At 39.8% G+C, this 16,302-nt stretch overlaps 1 pseudogene; it reads left to right on the top strand.

Moving 5' to 3' along the window:
* The first annotated feature begins 15,319 nt into the window (after positions 1-15,319).
* LOC120882067 lies at positions 15,320-15,938 on the top strand (annotated as a pseudogene).
* Positions 15,939-16,302: the final 364 nt, after the last annotated feature.

Raw genomic sequence — 16,302 nt, 5'->3', positions numbered from 1 at the left:
TGAATGCCCCAACTGAAAGACAAAGACTGGCTGAATGGATACAAAAACAAGACCCATATATATGCTGTCTACAAGAGACCCACCTCAAAACAAGGGACACATACAGACTGAAAGTGAAGGGCTGGAAAAGATATTTCACACAAATGGAGACCAAAAGAAAACAGAAGTAGCAATACTCATATCTGATAAAATAGACTTTGAAATAAAGGCCGTGAAAAGAGACAAAGAAGGACACTACATAATGATCAAAGGATCCATCCAAGAAGAAGATATAACAATTATAAATATATATTCACCCAACATCAGAAAAGGCGATGGCACCCCACTCCAGTACTCTTGCCTGGAAAATCCCATGGACAGAGGAGCCTGGTAGGCTACAGTCCATGGGGTCGTGAAGAGTTGGACATGACTGAGCAACTTCCCTTTCACTTTTCACTTTCTTGCATTGGAGAAGGAAATGGCAACCCACTCCAGTGTTCTTGCCTGGAGAATCCCAGGGATGGCAGAGTCTGGTGGGCTGCAGTCTATAGGGTCACACAGAGTTGGACACGACTGAAGTGAGTTAGCAGCAGCAGCAGCATTCACCCAACATAGGAGCACCACAATATGGAAGGCAAATGCTAACAAGTATGAAAGGGGAAATTAACAGTAACACAATAAGAGTGGGAGACATTAATACCCCACTCACACCTATGGATAGGTCAACTAAACAGAAAATTAGCCAGGAAACACAAACTTTAAATGATACAATAGACCAGTTAGACCTAATTGATATCTATAGGACATTTCACCCCTAAACAATGAATTTCACCTTTTTCTCAAGTGCACACAGAACCTTCTCCAGGATAGACCACATCCTGGGCCATAAATCTAGCCTCGGTAAATTCAAAAAATTGAAATCATTCCAAGCATCTTTTCTGATCACAATGCAGTAAGATTAGATGGCAACTACAGGAAAAAAACTATTAAAAATACAAACATATGGAGGCTAAACAACACACTGCTGAATAACCAACAAATCACAGAAGAAATCAAAAAAGAAATAAAAATATGCATTAAAATGAATGAAAATGAAAACATAACAACCCCAAAGCTATGGGATTCAGTAAAATCAGTGCTAAGGGGAAGGTTCATAGCAATACAAGCTTACCTCAAGAAACTGGGGAGAAATCATATAAATAGCCTAACTCTACACCTAAAGCAATTCCAAAAAGAAGAAATGAAGAACCCCAGGGTTAATAGAAGGAAAGAAATCATAAAAAATTAGGGCAGAAATAAACTAAAAAGAAACAAAGGATCATCCCAGTGCACCAGCCCCAAGCATCCTGGGAGGGAGGTGGGAGGAGGGTTCAGGATGGGGAACACGTGTACACCCGTGGCGGATTCATGTTGATGTGTGGCAGAACCAATACAATATTGTAAAGTAATTAGCCTCCAATTAAAATAAATAACTTCAAATTAAAAAAAAAAGAAACAAAGGAGACCATAGCAAAAATCAACAAAGGTAAAAGATGGTTCTTTGAGAAGATAAATAAAACAGACAAACCATTAGCCAGACTCATCAAGAAAAAAAGGGAGAAGAGTCAAATCAACAAAATTAGAAATGAAAATGGAGAAATCACAGCAGACAACACAGAAATACAAAGGATCATAAGAGACTACTATCAGCAATTATATGCCAATAAAATGGACAACTTGGAAGAAACAGACAAATTCTTAGAAAAGTATAACTTTCCAAAACTGAACGAGGAAGAAATAGAAAATCTTAACAGACCCATCACAAGCACAGAAATCAAAACTGTAATCAGAAATCTTCCAGCAAACAAAAGCCCAGGACCAGACGGCTTCACAGCTGAATTCTACCAAAAATTTAGAGAAGAGCTAACACCTATCCTACTCAAACACTTCAGAAAATTTCAGAGGAAGGTAAACTTCCGAACTCATTTATGAGGCCACCATCACCCTAATACCAAAACCTGACAAAGATGCCACAAAAAAAGAAAACTACAGGCCAATATCACCGATGAACATAGATGTAAAAATCCTTAACAGAATTCTAGCAAACAGAATCCAACAACATAATAAAAAGATCATACATCATGACCAATTGCGCTTTATCCCAGGGATGCAACGATTCTTCAACATTCACAAGTCAATCAATGTAATACACCATATTAACAAATTGAAAGATAAAAACCATATGATTATCTCAATAGATGCACAGAAAGCCTTTGACAAAATTCAACATCCATTTATGATAAAAAAAAAAAATCCTCCAGAAAGCAGGCATAGAAGGAACCCTCAATATAATAAAAGCCATATATGATAAACCCACAGCAAACATTATCCTCAATGGTGAAAAACTGAAATCATTTCCCCTAAAGCCAGGAGCAAGACAAGGGTGCCCACTCTTACCACTACTATTCAACATAGTTTTGGAAGTTTTAGCCACAGCAATTAGAGAAGAAAAAGAAATAAAAGGAATTCAGATTGGAAAAGAAGAAGCAAAACTCTCCGTGTTTGCAGATGACATGATCCTCTACACAGAAAACCCTAAAGACTCCACCAGAAAATTGCTAGAGCTAATCAATGAATATAGTAAAGTTGCAGGATATAAAATCAACACACAGAAATCCCTTGCATTCATATACACTAACAATGAGAGAACAGAAAGAGAAATTAAGGAAACAATTCCTTTCACCATTGCAGCGAAAATAAAATACTTAGGAATAAATCTACCTAAAGAAACAAAAGACCTATATGTAGAAAACTATAAAAGACTAATGAAAGAAATCAAAGATGACACAAATAGATGGAGAAATATACCATGTTCATGGATTAGAAGAATCAATATAGTGAGAGTGAGTATACTACCCAAAAGAATTTATAGATTCAATGCAATCCCTATCAAGCTACCAATGGTATTTTTCAGAGAACTAGAACAAATAATTTCACAATTTGTATGGAAATACAGAAAACCTCAAATAGCCAAAGCAATCTTGAGAAAGAAGAATGGAACTGGAGGAATCAACCTGCCTGACTTCAGGCTCTACTACAAAGCTACAGTCATCAAGACAGTATGATACTGGCACAAAGACAGAAATATAGATCAATGGAACAAAACAGAAAGCCCAGAGATAAATCCACGCACCTATGGACACCTTATCTTTGACAAAGGAGGCAAGAATATACAATGGAGAAAAGACAATCTCTTTAACAAGTGGTACTGGGAAAACTGGTCAACCACGTGTAAAAGAATGAAACTAGAACACTTTCTAACACCATACACAAAAATAAACTCAAAATGGATTAAAGATCTAAATGTAAGAGCAGAAACTATAAAACTCCTAGAGGAAAACATAGGCAAAACACTCTCTGACATAAATCACAGCAGGATCCTCTATGACCCACCTCCCAGAGTAATGGAAATAAATGCAAAATAAACAAATGGGACCTAATTAAACTTAAAAGCTTTTGCACAACAAAGGAAACTATAAGCAAGGTGAAAAGACAGCCTGCAGAATGGGAGAAAATAACAGCAAATGAAGCAACTGACAAAGAATTAATCTCAAAAATATACAAGCAACTCCTGCAGCTCAATTCCAGAAAAATAAATAACCCAATCAAAAAATGGGCCAAAGAACTAAACAGACATTTCTCCAAAGAAGACATACAGATGGCTAACAAACACATGAAAAGATGCTCAACATCACTCATTATCAGAGAATGCAAATCAAAACCACAATGAGGTACCATCTCAAGCCGGTCAAAATGGCTGCTATCCAAAAGTTGACAAACAATAAATGCTGGAGAGGGTATGGAGCAAAGGGAACCCTCTTACACTGTTGGTGGGAATGCAAATTAGTACAGCCACTATGGAGAACAGTGTGGAGATTCCTTAAAAAACTGGAAATAGAACTGCCATGTGACCCAGCAATCCCACTGCTGGGCATACACACTGAGGAAACCAGAATTGAAAGAGACACATGTACCCCAGTGTTCATCGCAGCACTGTTTATAATAGCCAGGACATGGAAGCAACCTAGATGTCCATCAGCAGACGAATGGATAAGAAAGCTGTGGTAGATATACACAATGGAATATTACTCAGCTATTAAAAAGAATGCATTTGAGTCAGTTCTAATGAGGTGGATGAAACTGGAACCTATTATACAGAGTGAAGTAAGTCAGAAGGAAAAACACCAATACAGTATACTAACGCATATATATGGAATTTAGAAAGAAGGTAACGATGACCCTATATGTGAGAGAGCAAAAGAGACAGATGTCAAGAACAGACTTTTGGACTCTGTGGAAGAAGGCGAGTGCCGGGGTCCAGCCCCGGTGGATCCAGGGAATTCGAAGGGTGGACGGAGTCGGGCGAGGAAAGACTTATTTATTGATTGATATAAGATTAGATTAGGAAACAATAGTGTAGTAGAAAGATTAAATGGAGGAAGAGGGCTGAATAGCTTGGATTACGCGGAAGACCAATAAAATTCCAGACAAGGAATTTGCACCATCTACGTTGGGCCACCGGCGCTCGCTTGAATATCTAAGGGTGCCTCGCCTTAGGCTCCCTTTCACGAGGGTCTTAACAGCCAGGGCAAGTAAGTAGACTTGGCGAGCCTCCGCGCCCCAGATGGAAATTCAGCCTGAAATTAAAGTAAAGAGACACGGGGGAAACCAGTCCAGCGACTGGCTCTCCTATTGTCCTTCAAGGCCTTTTATACTTTTGATTATACAGAGATCAATGGGTAATACAAAATTATGTAGTGTTAGCAGCCCAGACTCTTTCTGTATATCTTTTTGTATACAAAAGGTCTCAGGTGATTTACATTATCTTTTGGCCAAGAGGCTTGTTAACACTTTTTGGCTCTCTTTCTTAATGAATGTTAATTTCATTTCCCCTAAGTGTTTTTCTTTAATCTGCATCTCCTTAAAGCGCTAAAGTTACATCTCTATAGAACAAAGGCACAGTGGGTTATAACAAAGAAGGTACTTAACTTAAAGATCTAATGTTGCTAATACCAGATCTACTACTTATTTTTCTATATACCAACTATATCTAAAAATAAAGGATATGAAAATTTGGCAGCAAGTATTGGCTCAACAAATGAAACTTTTAATCAGTCCTATTCTAATGACTTTGACTCCTCGGAAGCCCTTACATTCCTGGGATGTTTTAAGCTTCCTGTGCCTCCTGCGGTCAAGAGGCCTCAAACAATCACATGCGCAGCTGTAAGAGTCCTGCAGGCAGGCTAGAAAGCCATCAGAGGGGTTTTTGGATTGAAACACTCTTTCAAATGCAGAAGACTAAAGCCCTGAATTGACTTTTTCCAGAGAATGTCAGAAGAGTGGAAAAGCAGGCAGATTCTTATTTTTGGGAGGGGTGGATGCTCAGGAAATGCCAGGGGGAACTCCTGAAGTCTGATCACGGCCTTGCGTATGTCAGCTTCCTCCCTCATGACCTTGTCACGGGTGGGATTCCTCATGCTGGCTCCCGACAGGCGAGGGTGGGATAATTTGAGAGAATAACATTGAATCATGTATATTATCATATGTGAAACAGATCACCAGTCCAGGTTCGATGCATGAGACAGGGTGCTCAGGGCTGGTGCACTGGGATGACCCTGAGGGATGGGATGGAGAGGGAGGTGGGAGGGGGTTCAGGATGGGGAACACATGTACACTCATGGCTGATTCATGTCAATATATGTCAAAAACACTACAATATTGTAAAATAATTAGCCTCCAATTAAAATAAATAAATTTTTTTACAAAAAGAAAAATAATATTAGATAACAGTATTCATTTAGTATATGGATATGGCCAAAGTAGTGATTGTACTAAAATTACTAAATTCTTTACAGCACTGTTTTGTTATATGAATATGTTTTCTACATATGTACGTCACATATGTATATGTATCATATGGAATAGATATAATATAAAATCCATATGTGTATACACACACACATACACACACAAATATATAATACACTCTACATATTAAAACTCCAGAAATTATAAGGAAAGTATCACAGCCTCTGGATTTCTTTTTTCATTTTTAGCTGTAGCTAGAATTTTTGTGATGCAGTGAATTGAGGAGAAGTCAACAGGAGAATTAAGCTCAAATGAATACATCATACACCAACTTCAAAGAATGGACTTCATTGGCCCTTTGCCCATGGCTGTGTTTTGAGCACCACCTTGTTAGTAAGCTGAAACTCAAAGCAGTTCTCCTGACTCCAGTGCTTGAGTGGTTTACACTATGCTATGTGAGCTAGTAACTGGGAAACCACATGTGATAAGAAAAACCTATGGTGATGACAAGAGAAATTGATATATTCCATAGTTTTCACACAACATAAAAACATAAAAGGAAGGGTTTATTCTGAACAGTTTTCCACTATTAAATAACTATACAATGTTCTGAATAAAAAGAAAGACCACTCGGAGACTTTTGAATTCAAAATATCTCCATTTGCTATACAGCAGAAACACAATACTGTAAAGCAACTATACCTCCAATTTTAAAAAATGCAGGAAAGGTGGAGGCAGGAAAATCCAAGTTGCTAGGTGGAAGAGAGCCCTTTCAAATAGTGCTTTGTATGATTGTCTGTAGCTAAATCAATAAGAAAGTCAGGTAAGTTACTTAGAATTTATCATAGGATATATGTAATATAAGGAACTAAAAAAAAATAGTCTTCATGAGTACCACCATTTGATGCTTATCTAAATAAAATTTGCATCATTTGCAAAAAAATCTCCCTATAGTGTCAAAAGGGGCTTCCCTGGTGGCTCAGAGGTTAAAGCATCTGCCTGCAATGTGGGAGACGTGGGTTCAATCCCTGGGTCGGGAAGATCCCCTGGAGAAGGAAATGGCAACCCACTCCAGTATTCTTGCCTGGAGAATCCTATGGATGGAGGAGCCTGGAGGGCTACAGTCCACGGGGTCGCAAAGAGTTGGACACAACTGAGCGACTTCACTTTCCTTTTCCTTTATAGTGTCAAAAATGGAGTGGGAGAGGAGTAGATATTTACTCCATAGAGTATTACATTAAACTATTTTAATATATTCTATGAAATCCAAATGTTCTAAAGGCCAACCTTAAAATGTAGAAAAAAATGTTGCAACTGTACTAACACTCATTACTAAGTAATATTCATGGAATATTTGCTCTAAGCCCAACAGCCCCCAGGTGGGCCTCTGCCTCCTTTCTGATGCCATGTCTGAGAGAAGCCAAGTCAGTCAATGTCTCTGTGAGGCAAAATAGTCATTAAGAAACAAAAAGTACACTTGCAAAATCCTCCAACTCATTGTTTAATTTTTTACTTGAAGAAGACAAAAACACTGCAATTCACATATTTAGACAACCTTATCACTATTGCTCAGAGGAAAGGCCTGTCCTGGTCTGGTAGAATTCTATAGAAAAGTCGTGTTTGGTGTAGTAAGGGATACTGGGCTCTGGCAGCCCACTAATCTAATTAATAAAATGGTACCCTTCGTACCAGGAAATGTCAACCCACTCCAATCTTCTTGCCTGGGAAATCCCATGGACAGAGGAGAGTGGTGGGCTACATATAGTCTATGGGGTCGCAAAGAGTCAGACATGACTTAGCAACTAAACAACAACAATCACTTTTCATATCACACTTGAACTATTAATTTTTCAGAGAATTTGAATGCAAAAAGTAACAATCAATATAATTAAAATGTCATCTTACAATTAAGAAAGTATCTCACAAGTCTGTTCAGTTGCAAGTTTTTATGTTTTATTACATTGCTAAGAAACAGATACCTGGCGCTTCCCTGGTGGTCCAGTGGTTGATATTCAGAGCTCCCAATGTGGGAGGCCTGGGTTTGATCCCTGGTCAGGGAACTAGATTCCACATGCAGCAACTAAAAATCCCATGTGCTGCAACTAAGACCAGGAGCAGCCAAATAAAGAAAAATAATTTTCTTTCTTAAAAAAAAAAAAAAAAAACCAGATACCTTTTCTGAATCATCCTTGTGATTCAGGGAATCGCAGACTATTCCCTGGCCATTTCACAAACTTTGTTGGATGAGTTAGAATTTTCTAGGTGGTAAAAAGAAAGTTTTGAATCTTTTAAATTACTATGGACTTAAAAGAGTAGCAAGTTTCTGCCCTGTATTTATGAAAAAGTATCTGGGAATAACTATAACAATAAAAAAAGCTGAAAATTATTTTCAAGGACTAAAGAAAACAAATGCTTTGTCATGCATGCTACATGTTATCAGTTAAAATAGCCAACTGTGATGAAATATCTGAGGGAAAAAGTAGAGCCTTTTACAAATGTAGAAGAAAATGTTACTTCTCTGGGTCTAAGTACAGAGTACCAAGGACAAGGAGAAATATGTCAGAACAAGCAGAAAAATTGGGTCATATACCTCGAGAATCAAAACCTCTTATTTATTCTCACTGAGAGAATTACTGTGAATAACTAGGTGAGTTTGGTAGCAGCATAAGGAACAGAAAGGGAATGAGAAAAGTAGGAAGCAAACTTGAATAGCCAGGAGAGTGGCTTTGACCATGAGCATGGCGTCAGAATTTCAAGAATGACAGAAAAAGCAAGTAGACAGATGGCAGAGACACTTGCTGAAACCATAGGGAAGAGAGTTTCAAATATGTTATCATTGCTTTTGAACATTCAGTGCCCATAACTTTCTGTGAGGAAAGTTCTGCTAGCCTTTAAGACGTCTTGCATTGGGAAATATGGGAGGTTTAAACTGAAAAAGCCTAAGGTTTCTTGATGAAAACAAATCTATGATGGGGCATTCAAACCCAAAGCAGCATTTTTAAAAATCGAAGTATTGATGATTTGCAATATTGAGTTAGTCTCACATGTACAGCAAAGTGATTCAGTTATGTATTTTTTCAGGTTATCTTCCATTACAGGTTATTACAAGATATTGACTGTAGTTCCCTGTGCGTGTGTGTGCTAAGTCACTTCAGTTGTTTCCGAGTCTTTGCAACCTTATGGACTGTAACCCGCCATGCTCCTCCATCCATGGGATTCTCCAGCAAGAATACTGGAGTAGGTTCCTCCAGTATTATATGCCATTTCCTCTTCCAGGGGATCTTCCCAACCCAGGGATTGAACCTGGGTCTCTTCTGTCTCCTGCATTCACAGGCAGGTTCTTTACCACTAGTGCCACCTGGGAAGCCCTGTCGTTCCCTATTAGTGAAGTCACTCAGTCATGTCTGACTCTTTGTGACCCCATGGACTGTAGCCTACCAGGCTCCTCCATCTTAACCTATCCCTCCTCTCCCTCCCTTCCCCTTTGGTAACCATAAGTTTATTTTCTATGTCTGTGAGTCTGTTTCTGTTTTGTAAATAAATTCATATGTATCATTTTGGGGGTGCTTCCCTGGTGGCTCAATGGTAAAGAATCCACCTGTCAATGCAGGAGACATGGGTTCAATCCCTGGTCTGGGAAGATCCCACATGCAGAGGAGCAACTTAGCCCCAGTGCCATAACTACTGAGGTTGTGCCCTAGAGCCCACGCTCTGCAGCAAGAGAAGCCACCACAGTGAGAAGCCCAAGCACCACAACTAGAGAATAGCCCCTGCTTGCCACAACTAGAGAAAGGCCCTTGGGCAGCAATAAAGACCCAGCACAGCCAATAAATAATCCAACAAATAAAATTATTAAAAAAAAAACAAGGTCAATGCAGAAAGGCATCACTGAGAAAGGTGTTTGGGGTGAGGGAGAGAGGAAGTAAATACAAAAATCATCGATGTAATCACCTGTTTTTTCCAGAAAAAGCTTAAAATGAGTCATCTCTCTCCCTGTGTCTCCTCTACCCACCTCCTCCACCACTCTTATGATTCCAGAGAGGAAATAATAGCCAATAATCACTGTGGTCACAAGTAACTGATGGTCACAAATGCATGATCATGTACATAAAATTATTTCTACTTTAAAATACAAATTACCAAAATGAGGAAATATATGCATACACTCAGTTAACGAAGGTTAGCCTAGAGACAGCCAGCCGTACTGTTCCCAGTTACTGCTCTTCATTGCTCAGAATGCATCTACTATAATTATATTCTTCCTAGAATACTCAGATACACATGTTCATGTGCACACACACACACACATGCAGGCTAAACACAGTCAAGCAACATATTCCCACAAAATTTAGTTTATGTTGTTATTTCATCTGTGCTCTTGGAACCATGGAAATTCAGAGCAACAAGAGGCTCTGTATCCAGAGTCTTATCCAACATACTACGGTTGCAGCTGTAGAAAATTAGGTCAAAGCCTGAGATGGGAGTTAGGAGCAGGCTTCTGACTAGATTCTGAGTGTGCTCCTTGTCCCAAGATTAAGATGGCATGAAAGAGACTCCCAGAAAATGCTAACTTCCCATCAAAGAGGCCCCCTTTTACATTGGAGAGTGACAACATCTATCATACATAAAGCACTATTGTGAGGACATTACTGAGCTCTGGAGTGTGAATTATTCTTTTATCTTTAATTTTATCATCTAATAATGCTTTGAAAGTACAAATATCATTTTTTGATGCTATGCCTTCAGGGAAATTAAGAAGTGATCACTGCAGTTTTAAACACTGTACTTCCAAAATAGACATATAACTTGTGATTTGGGAGGAATGTTGTCACCTAAGGGGCTGGATTATAAAATTCCAACTTAAAAACAGGATAGGTGTGAAAGGTGTTAGCTGCTCAGTCGTGTCTGACTCTTTATGACCCCATGGACGATGGCCCACAAGGCTCCTCTGTTCATGGAATTCTCCAGGCAAGAATACTGGAGTAGGTTTCCCGACCCAGGGATCAAAGCCAGGTCTCCCTAATTCTAGTTTAGGAAAGTGTTGGAGGAAAAGTGGGGGAGGGGATGTTAGAAGGATACCATAGGGAAATTAAGAAATATCACAGCATTCCAAAAAATGTTAAAGAGGAATCCTCATCCCCTCCCCCACTTTTCCCATAACACTTTCTTAAAGTAGAATTTGTGGAAAACCTATTTTGTTTTTAAGTTGGAATTTGATAAGCCAGACCCTTCAGTGATTGCATTCCCCCCAAATCAGGAGTTATGTGTCTATTTTGGAAGTACAGTCCTTCCTTCAGGGGCTTCCTAGGTGGCTCAGTGGTAAAGAAATCTGCCTGCCAACACAGGAGATGCAGGTTTGATCCTTGGATGGGGAAGATGCCTTGGAGAAGGAAATGGCACCCCACTCCAGTGTCCTTGCCTAGAGAATCCCACGGACAGAGAAGCCTAGAGGACTAAAGTCCATGGGGTCGCAAAGAGTCGGACACGACTGAGCACAAACATCCTTCTTTCAAAAAGATCTCAGAACAAACTGGAGGCTGCCAGAGAGAAAGGGTTGGGGGTGCTGATGAAATAAGTGAAGAGGATTAAGAAGCACAAACTTCCAGCTATAAGATAAATAACTCCCATATATATAATGTACACATAGGGAATATAGTCAACAATATTGTAGCATATTTGTCTGGTCATGGATGGTAACTAGACTTACCATGATGATCATGTCACAGTATATTCTACTGTTCTGTTCTACTGTTCAGGGCATGTGCATATACACATGCTAAGTCACTTCCATCATGTCCAACTCTTTGCGACCCCATGGACTTTAGTCCTCTAGGCTTCTCTGTCCGTGGGATTCTCTAGGCAAGGACACTGGAGTGGGTTGCCATTTCCTTCTCCAGAGCATCTTCCCAACCCAGTGATTGAACCTGCATCTGTTACATCTCCTGCATTGGCAAGCAGGTTCTTTACCACAAGTGCCACCTGGGAAGCCCAATATATAGCACAATATATACATATGTCAAATCATTATGTTGTACATCTAAAACTAATACAATGTTCTATGTCAATTATATCCTAATAAAGCCGGGAAAAGAAAAAAAAAATAATAAACTTTTTTAAAAAGACCTCAGAAAACATACCACCACATACATGCCAACTTGTATTCAGCACTCACTTTCCCTGAATGCTCAGATCTCTTTGCTAAGAGATTTAGGGCTTAGATGTAGTCAGGTAATACATATACATTTAATACATTTTCTTGTCATTTATTTCAATATATTTAGTAAAAGTAGCCTGCTGCATATGTCTAACTCTCTTGGGCGGTTCCCAGTTCTATCTCCTACAAAACAATTTCATTTGGAGTTTTCCTCTGAGTTTTAACATCAGAAAAGATGAAAGCTTTGGACTATTGTTGTTTAGTTCCTAAGTCATGTCCAACTATTTTGCGATCCCATGGACTGTAGCCCACAAGGCACCTCTGCCCATGGGATTTCCCAGGCAAGAATACTGGAGTGGAAAAAAAAAAAAAGAATACTAGAGTGGGTTGCCATTTGTTTCTCCAGGGAATTGTCCCAACTCAGGGATCGAACCCACATCTCCTGCATTGGCAGGTGGCTTCTTTACCACTGAGCCACCGGGGAAGCCCAAGCTTTGGACTATAGTTATTATAAACCCTCTTCATTCTCCAAAAGCACAAAATTAACTTGTTTTCTTATAAATAAAATTACTCCACTGACTACAACAGCACAATCTGAAGCTTCCAGTATTTCTGTATCCTGTGACAATGGAGAAGCAGCCCTGTGTGGTTCCATGATGGGAGTCCTCAAAACATGCCAAAGATAGAGATGGAGATATGGATGAATTACACTGTAGCAGTCAAAGCAGGCAATTTTCAGTCTCTGCTTGGGCAACAAAACAACAAATCTCTTCATTTTTTGATCCTAGGTTAAAACAAAGAGCTACCACAAATAGCTGAAATTTGGTGGTGGGGGATTCCTAGAGAAAGTCAGCTTTGTTAAAGTGCTATCTATCAAACCTCATGCCAGAACCACTAAGAAAGTAAGAAATCCCCTGAACTTGAGACATTTCACCCTTGCCCACCCTGTGATGATGGAAACTCCTTTAGTAACCAGGAGGCATTAACCCCACCATGGCAGGGTGCAAAGAGATAAAACTAGGGAACAGGATGGTCTAAAATAATTAACAGCTCTCTAAAGAGTTGGCCCTACTAACATGGCTTATTCTTTGCAATTATAGGAATACATTTCCTTGGGTTTTTTTTTTTTTTTGGCCCTGCCATGCAGCATGTGGGATCTTAGCGCCCCAAACAGAGACTGAACCCATGCCCCCTGCAGTGGCAGCTCACAGTCCTAACCACTGGGCCACTGGGGAATTCCCAATACATTTCCATTTTTTAAAAAGCTTACACATGATTAAATTCATTAGGAGGACTGAAAGTACTATCTTTTTCTTCAAACAAACAAAATTGCTTTCAGCACATGTTAGAAGGAATAGAGTAGTAGAAAGGGTGGGGCTGTAAAAACAAGACCTAGCTAAAAGATACCACTTATTTGCTATATGACCTTGGGCAAGGGCAAAATGCATACCTGCCTCAGTGGCAGCTCCATCACAACTATAACACCATATTCCACAGTCTCACACAGAGAGCAAGTGAGAATGTATCTACAAACGTTTTGGTAATTCCTGAAGTCTCATATACATTGTTTTTATGACATTAGAATAGTACACAGTTTATAATAATTATTAAAGTATTTTTGTCTGCAGGATAGATTAAAAAACAAATTTTATGTGAAAACACATATTTTACCTTCACTGAAACTCATACCCCTATTCATACATGACAAAAAGAAAGGGTCAGCTGAAAGCTAGAGACAGGGACAAGAGCTGAGGAAAAGGCAGCAGTGTTACCAAATAGACACAAAGTCTGCTGCTTTCAGTACAGCGTCCTTTTGGAAAGAGGAAACGTCCTCCCCAACCTGCCCCATCTCCAACTGGGCACAGGAAACCTATTAACTGAGGGAAGGAGAAAGAGAAAAGCACTTTAGTGACCGCAACTACTAGCACACACCAAACCTAAGAATTTGTTAGGTTCTAATATGGAAAGAAAAAGATTTTAGAGCTGCTCAGAGAATAGGACAGGAATCTTACACAGAAATAGAAGAAAAGAAAGGAAGATTCCTTGGAACCCTGATTTCAGACATTGTTCATTCTTAAAAATACAGAAAGCTATATTCTCAATTAAGTTTTCTTCTATAGTGTATTTATATACTGGTGTTTTTAAATTTTATTTTATTTTACCATTTTATAGAGTAGCTAACACAGGCAGTGGTCAGCTCATTGGGGTGGCTGGTGAATGCACATGGACCATGACCAGTCATGCGTCACATTCTATGGAAACTATAACTGAAGATATAGAAACCATAAGGGTTATATGCCATTTCTGTAAACCTCATCCATGTGCTACTTTTTTCTAATTTTCTGTTCCCTCTTCTCCTTGCTTTCTTCTACCATCCATATTTCTTTTGTAACTTACAAATTGCTCTCTCTTCTATCTCCTTTCCACACAGAAAGAGTGTACAAGTTTTTAAAGGTACGATAAGTTTTCAAAATACAGAGATACCCATATTTATATACATTTTGTCCAGTTGTTAAGGAAACTTTTTTCAAGATTGAGTCTATGATGGCACCAAAAAACTGTTAAGCATTTTACAAATGTGTTACTTTTTATTTAAAGAATTCAATAGTGTCAAAAGTAATCTATTTACATGGGGTTTTCACAATCCATGTTTCTCTGTCTTTTATTATCTAGGATTATAAACATAACAGGGCTTCCCTGGTGGCTCAGACAGTAAAGAGTCTGTCCACAATGCAGGAGACCCAGGTTCGACCCTGGGTCGGGAAGATCCCTTAGAGAAGGAAATGGCAACCCACTCCAGTATTCTTGCCTGGAAAATCCCATGGATGGAGGAGTCTGGCAGGCTACAGTCCATGGGGTCACAAAGAGTTGGACATGACTGAGCGACTTCAATTTCTTTCTTTTCTATAAATATATTAAGGCAAAAAGTTATAATAATTAATGAACTAAGTCTTCATCTCAAGAAGTGAGAAAAAGAACACTGAAACAGTAAATTTTATAAAGTTGAAGGACAGCAGTTCTGCTTCCAGCCACATGGACAAGATTCACCCTCCACGCAATGCAACTAGAGTAGCCCCTGATCACCCACAAAGAGGGAAAGCCCGCATGCAGCAACAAAGATCTGGCACAGCCAAAAAAATAATGTACACTATAAACCATAAAGCAATCAGTGAATAAAACCAAGAGCTAGAGCTAATAAGCCAAAAAAAGAAATGAAGTGAAATCATTTTAAAAAACCTAATTCAAAATAAAGCAATAAAAAAGGGAAAATGACAAGAGGGAAGGGGACAAACAGAATCAGATAGCTGCCTCACCACGCCACCTGCTCTAGAGCGAGTCATGGTGGTGGCACTGGTGGCCTGGTTGCTCCTGGCATCCATGGCTGGCATGCAGCAGCAGCAGGACTCCAATAACCTCAAGGCCGTCAACATTCGGGGCAAGCTGGTGTTGCTGAAGAAGTACGACGGCTAGGTGTCCCAGGTGGTGAATGCAGCTAGCAAATGCAGCTTCATAGACCAGCACAGCAGGACCTGGGGCCCCAGCACTACAATGTGCTTGCCTTCCCCTGCAACCAGTGTGGCCAGCAGGAGCCCGACAGCAGCAAGATTGAGAGCTTTGCCCCGCCACACCTACAGTGTCACTTTCCCCATGTTTAGCAAGATTGCAGTCGCCAGCACTGGCGTCCACCCGGCCTTCAAGTACCTGACGGAGACTTCTGGCAAGGAGCCCAGCTGGAACTTCTGGAAATACCTAGTGGCCCCAGATGGAAAGGTGGTAGGAGCTTGGGACCCAAGCATGACGGTGGAAGAGATCAGGCCCCAGGTTACAGCGCTGGTGATGAAGCTTATCCTGAAGAAGCAAGAAGACTTATAACCACTTTCCTTCCTCTCCCCCATCCCCTCCCCCCACCATGCATGAGTGACCAGAGCAAACTCAGATGGTGCTACAAAGAGACCACAGACTCTCCTCTACTCTTATCCTGATACCTAACCCATCCCTCCAGTCAGGGGAAAATTCTAGTAGTTTGATTATTTGAATCTTAGAGCAACCTCTAGGAACCAGTGAGAGTTCTTGACCAATGACTTACCAGCTGGTAAGAACCTCTAGCCCATGAAAACATGTGGCAAATAGAAGCATTTCAAGCAATAATCTCCTATCTATAAAGCGGGATCAATTCCTACCTCACAGGGCTATTGTGAGGATGAGGATGAAAAGCCTATGGAAGTGCCAAGGGCAGTGCCAGCTAACCAGGAAGCATTCAAGAAATGGTTTTTGCATATGAACCAAAAAATAAGTTGTGATCAACAAAAACTTGAACCCAA

This window comes from Oryx dammah, unplaced genomic scaffold (assembly GCF_014754425.2).
Source record: "Oryx dammah isolate SB20612 unplaced genomic scaffold, SCBI_Odam_1.1 HiC_scaffold_23, whole genome shotgun sequence".
Classification (NCBI taxonomy): Eukaryota; Metazoa; Chordata; class Mammalia; order Artiodactyla; family Bovidae; genus Oryx; species Oryx dammah.
The sequence above is the reverse complement of the archived record's forward strand: the minus strand, read 5'-3'. Positions and strand labels throughout refer to the sequence as shown.